At 34.3% G+C, this 6,000-nt stretch overlaps 1 long non-coding RNA gene across 1 annotated transcript in view; it reads left to right on the top strand.

Annotated features, from left to right (window-relative positions):
• Positions 1-6,000, top strand: part of LOC136832245 (uncharacterized) — a 56,111-nt gene that overhangs the window by 31,022 nt on the left and 19,089 nt on the right. The gene's annotated exons all lie outside the window — the stretch shown is intronic.

The following is a 6,000-nucleotide window of genomic DNA, read 5'->3' as shown; positions in this document are numbered from 1 at the left end:
ATTATAATGATCACAGTGCCCTCTTAGCATCTCGATCCCTATCACTTTTTGAATGTGCTTATCACTACAAAGCCTAAGATCCAAATGAAGAAATTCCAAAAAGTGTGAAGAAACAGAGAAATTATTGCGGTTATTAAAATTACCTAACCTAAAGGCGTTAACAAGGTCAATCCCTCCAATAAAAAAAATCTGTTTTACATTTCTGTTTTTGTCGACGTACAGTACATTAATGTTACGTTAAATTACCGTTAGGCAGGTGTAAAGTTATGCGCTGCGCTGTTGAGAAAAATGAGATGAATATTTTTGAAGAAGTACATTAATGTCTACTTGACTTTGCTCTATGGAAGATGAAAGACATACTTCCTGGTTTTGAGAAAAATAAGAGAATTCTTTTTGACCTAATATATATTAATACTTTCCGAAATTCTTCGTACTTCCAAAAAAATGTCAGTACGCCAGCAAACGCACAAAACATCGGTGTTGAGAAACTTTCAAAATATTTTCCGGGACCCTCATATTTGCATCTCATTGTTTTTAATCACCGTTGGTCGAGAACTATGCGGGATGCTCATTCAAGCTGATGCAGCATCCTCTGAAATTCAAGGACATTCACTCACGCGTTTTTTGTTTTACTGCAACTCAACAAAAGCATTTCCCTTTATGTATAGATTGTATATATGCACAGACATACCTTCACATGCAAGCACAACACACACACTCACTCACACACATACATGTATATGTATATTTGTATATTTATATATACATGTGTGTGTGTATGTATATTAAAAAGAAAAAAGAAAATAAATTAATAAATAAATAAAAATGTATTCAAATGCGAGGAGAATAGCATTAAGGCGGCAATTCATTGCATCTTCGCTTGAACTTTTGAAGTTCCAGTTACACGACATCCTTAGAGAGAGTGTGCGATCATTATTACCCTGCTAAATACCTATTTATATACATACATACACACACACAAATATATATATATATATATATATATATATATATATATATATATATATATAGTATATATATATACATATATATATATATATATATATATATATATATATATATATATATATATATATATATATATATACGTATATGTATATATGTGTGTGTATATGTATTTGTGTAAATATGCATTTATTAACAGAAAACAAGTTGTTTTTCTAAGCAAGATGTAGTAATAAAAATGGACAATCCATCTTTTTTAATAACTTATTTTGCCAAATATCGGTATCAGAACTGTTTATCATTGTAGTAATGTTTAATAACTACGAAAAAATAGTGATGACTGAAAGCACAAGAAACACACTAATAGTAAAAAAAGAAATTAATAATGGAAACAAACACTGAATATGATAAATATTTCGCACATAGTTCTCTGCACCACCACAAGCTTCTATAAGCGTCGTGTGACCGGCGAGGAAAATCCTTCCACAGTGGGCAGAACCAATATCCAAAACCAATAACGTAATTGAGATCAGAAGAAACAGATAAAAGATACACAGATATAAACATTCCCGGAAAAAATTATATAAAATTATATTTTTGTGGCCAGATCTCATGCTGTGGAAGTATCGGGTCATTGGGAGTTGTAGCCGCAACCAACCCAACGTTGGGAAATCGGGCGCACTGTTAATCCGCAGGTTGCCACAGTACGGTGATGGAGTCCTCAGACTTGTTATCCAATGTTACGGAGGGTATCTTTCCATCTTAGAGGGAACATACAAAGGAATAATGGAAAAGTTCAAGCGAAGATGCAGTGCATTACTACCCTAATGCTATTCCCCTTGCATTTGAATGCATTTTTATCTATTTATTAATTTATTAGCTTATTTTTTTCATTTTAATAAGTGAGTTCTCTTCATTTTGTATTTCCCTTTACCTTCTCTTGCTTCCTAATGAGCACCATATTCTTTGGAAGCTTGAATTTTCCTGTCAATGGCCCCTTTGGTGGGCTTGTGCCATATGAATAGGGTTCATCTTCCGACTCATAATCATGACAGCATTACCCAGCGATGCAGCAACACTTACCAAAAAAAAAAAAAAAAACCCTAATCTCTTACCCAAAGATTCCTTGAGAACTGATGGTTTTCAAAACTCGTACAGAAGTTTTATTTCTCAACCTATCTGAAAGCTGCTACATTAGCCATAAAAGAGAGGCAATCATGAACGTATAAATAAGGTAGGTGGTTTTAGGACGAAGATATAAGGGAAGAAAGCGTTATATTGTTAGGAATTTTTTGTTACGCAAAGTTTCATTAGTGTTTACTTAAATACATAAGAGCTGGTATATAAGTTATTTCTGGAAAAACGTACTCGTGTGTATTTTATGTAATTATTTTTCAGATTTTTAGCATTAAAGGCGCACATGCCTTGAGGCAAGAGAAGCCGAATAGAAGTAATTGTCTATGAACTTATGAAATTGTTATGTATTTTATTAGAAACCATAAAAAGTTGGGTCATTATTATTATTATTATTATTATTATTATTATTATTATTATTATTATTATTATTATTATTATTTTTATTACAGGACGAGTGCTCTCTTGCAAATTCTCAAGCTAATGATGTCATTCCTTTTGGTACTTTTCCTGGGATTAAACCCTTTTTACGCCACCCATTTTTGTCAGGAGGGTAATTTTATAATTACTCTCTCTCTCTCTCTCTCTTCTCTCTCTCTCTCTCTCTCTCTCTCTCTCTCTCTCTCTCTCTCAGTAAACACAGGATCAGTTGAAATTAGGATACTTCAATTTAATCCGATTCTGCTGCCTTCATGAAGGCATTATTTTCTTCCTTGGATAATACTTGCCTTCCTGAGCAGCTTATAACATTTCTTGGCTAAAAATAGTGTTTGTATTTAGCTAACAGTGAAAGACTAATTAGCACAAAGATATAAAAAAAAGTTGGCCATAAGAAAGAGAGAGAGAGAGATAGAGAAAGAGAGGGAGAGATAGAGAAAGTGAGAGAGAGGAGTATCAAGAAATTATACAAAATAGGTCAGGACTAATTATTACAGAGAAGTAAGTCCTTAGTGTTTGTTGGCTACACAAGAGAGAGAGAGAGAGAGAGAGAGAGAGAGAGAGAGAGAGAGAGAGAGAGAGAGAGAAAGATTATCAAAAAACTATACATAATTCCTTATTATTACCTGCTAGAGAGAGAGAGAGAGAGAGAGAGAGAGAGAGAGAGAGAGAGAGAGAGAGAGAGAGAGAGAGAGAGAGAGAGTCGAGAATGTATACAAAATAGGTCAGGAATTGGCGAGATCGTATTATTTGCCTTTAGCTCCCATGCCTTTGCGACTGTGGGACAATTTAGGGAAATCCCCGTTTGTGGAATTTCATTGAAGCGATTTCTATGAGAAGATTATGCGAAATAGTCGTCCGCTTTGTTGATATATTCATTTGGGTCCTGATAAAACTCGCGGTCAGTAGAGTCACTCATTTCAGGTTGAAAAAATATAACAATTTCTGATGTTCAAATATACTTCCTTTTTTATAGAATGATATAACAATATTTTTATAACCTATACATGAACGCAAAAAGCTGGAATTCATAGGATATGAATTTTTTGTATCTACAAGTTAAAAGTTTATCAATGAAATATTCATCATTTCCACTGAAAAGTTTGAGAAGTTTTTAATTTGTTCTTCGGGTTAATTATTTTCACCGACTTGGCTGAGTAGATCTTTAAAGTCTTACCCTAATATACGTTTTTCAAACTGTTTAAATCTATGTATGAAATACTTTAATGAAATTCAATGTCATTTATTAGTAAGTCAAAATGCGTCAGACACGTTGCCTAAGAAAGTCATTGGGCAGGAAATTAGGAACGAGAAACATTTAATAAATTTGGAAAAGCGACATCGTTGTGCAGAGTTTGCATATTGAAATATTTGCTTAAATGTCATCATGTTCTTTTTACTACATTTTTGCCATACAGGATCGGGTCTAAAGGATTAATCAATAAATTTATTTATTTATTGAGTAGTATGAACTGTGTAATTCATTGACTGCAGCCCTTGTCTTTTAAACTAAGTTCACGAAACGATGATTTATGAGAAATTATATTCCACCTTTGCTCACACACAAAAAAATGCTTTTAAGTCTCCAACACTTTGTTTAATTGGAGCAGTTAATTATCCTTCTGGACAAACTAATTACATGCAATGTTTTAGGTAATGAAAGTGCTTTATAGTATGGAAATAAAAAGCAGAAAAAATGAAGAAGGAAAATGCGCGAAACAGACTGACCTTGAATTTCAAAGGAAGCCGCATCAACATGCATGACCGTCCAGCATAATGGTCGGACAACAGTGATTAAAAAACAATGAGATACGAGCGCGTCGCTTCAGCAAAGCATTATAGAAGTTTTTTTTTCCAGCGCAGCGAATTCTAGACCTTTGCTGGTGTAAACAGTTTTAATGAACGGCACGCGTTTCGGGATAAATCTAAAAGGAATTTTGTTCTTATTTTTTTTTCTCAAAGCCACAGTTCGTGTTTTATCTCCTCGCTTCTGCTGACTTAAATCAGCAATGGATGGCAAATAAATTTCATTTTTATATCTGCACCAAACGCTATTTAGATGTATTATGATGTGAGTCAGGTGGATAGTGGAAATTCCGTACATTTTAGCGAAGACAATACGGCACCCAATTCATTTAAATAATATACTGAAATAAACATCATCGAGTCCAGTTTTATAAAGACTATGAATATCAACCAAGGCATGTATACTGGAACTAGTAATTTCAAAAGAAACTGGTAAAATGTAAAGATAGAACACCAAATTGAAATTTCGAAAACAATATCCAGTCGGTGAGAAAATTTGGTCAATTTTCAATCATTCGATTGGGGAAGATACACAGATAATATTTGAAAATTAATATAGGTGAAATGTGACTAGTAGTCACGTCGGTAAAGCCTTTGTTCTTCTTGTTGTAGAGCTGACGATAAAAATCCTCATCTGATATCATTGCAGCTAATCTTGAATGGTGGAAGCTAATTCTGTTCCACGCACTTGAGGTGATATTGCTTGAGGATATTTGCTTTGCAGTCAAATTAATTAAAAAATGTTATAGTTATAAATTTTCTTCTAAAACGCAGGTATATCTGTTGCTCTTTTCACTCTTCCTACGCTCTTCTACATCTATGTTCCGTTTTAGTTTTCTGAAAAGAAAACTTGTGCCGGCTTTGTCTGTCCGTCCTCACTTTTTCTGTCCGCCCTCAGATCTTAAAAACTACTGACGCTAGAGGGCTGCAAAATGGTATGTTGATCATCCACCCTCCAGTCATCAAACATACCAAATTGCAGCCCCCTGGCCTTAGTAGTTTTTATTTTATTTAAGGTTAAAGTCAGCCATAATCGTGCTTCTGGCAACGATATAGGACAGGCCACCACGACTGGCTGAGAGTTTCATACAGCAATATACCGAGACCACCGAAAGATTGATCTATTTTCGGTGGCTTGATTATAAGCTGTACAGAAAACTCGATTGCGCCGAAGAAACTTCGACGCATTTTTTACTTGTTATAGTTTTACACGAGCCTGGGCTAGAAAAGGGTATTACATTGTCTTTATTAAAAACTATTAAAAATCTGGAACTGGCAACCAGCAGAACAAATTACAGATATTACCTTACGGATATTACCTTTCGGTATCAAGGGGAATAATAATAAGAAGACTTTATCCCACAGAAGAGAGTAGACAGAATCATTCCCAGAAACAGTCAAAGAATTTATTCCTGCTATTCCACACCTGCAACGATAATAGATTTCTTAAGCAGATCTCAGTCCACTGTTGTCGTGATACTGAGGAGGGGTGGAATGTTGTGCTTGTAACTGACGTGAATAAGATCCGTGAGTAATGTCAATAATTGTTTATTTACACATCATATAACTAAGTTCTCTTCATTCCCTGCTGAGATGTTGAGATAAGGTGTAACCGGAAGCCTGAGAAACAAATCATTAACCGTATTTACACAAGGA

The sequence above is a fragment of the Macrobrachium rosenbergii genome, chromosome 49 (genome assembly GCF_040412425.1).
Source record: "Macrobrachium rosenbergii isolate ZJJX-2024 chromosome 49, ASM4041242v1, whole genome shotgun sequence".
Taxonomy (NCBI): domain Eukaryota; kingdom Metazoa; phylum Arthropoda; class Malacostraca; order Decapoda; family Palaemonidae; genus Macrobrachium; species Macrobrachium rosenbergii.
The sequence above is the reverse complement of the archived record's forward strand: the minus strand, read 5'-3'. Positions and strand labels throughout refer to the sequence as shown.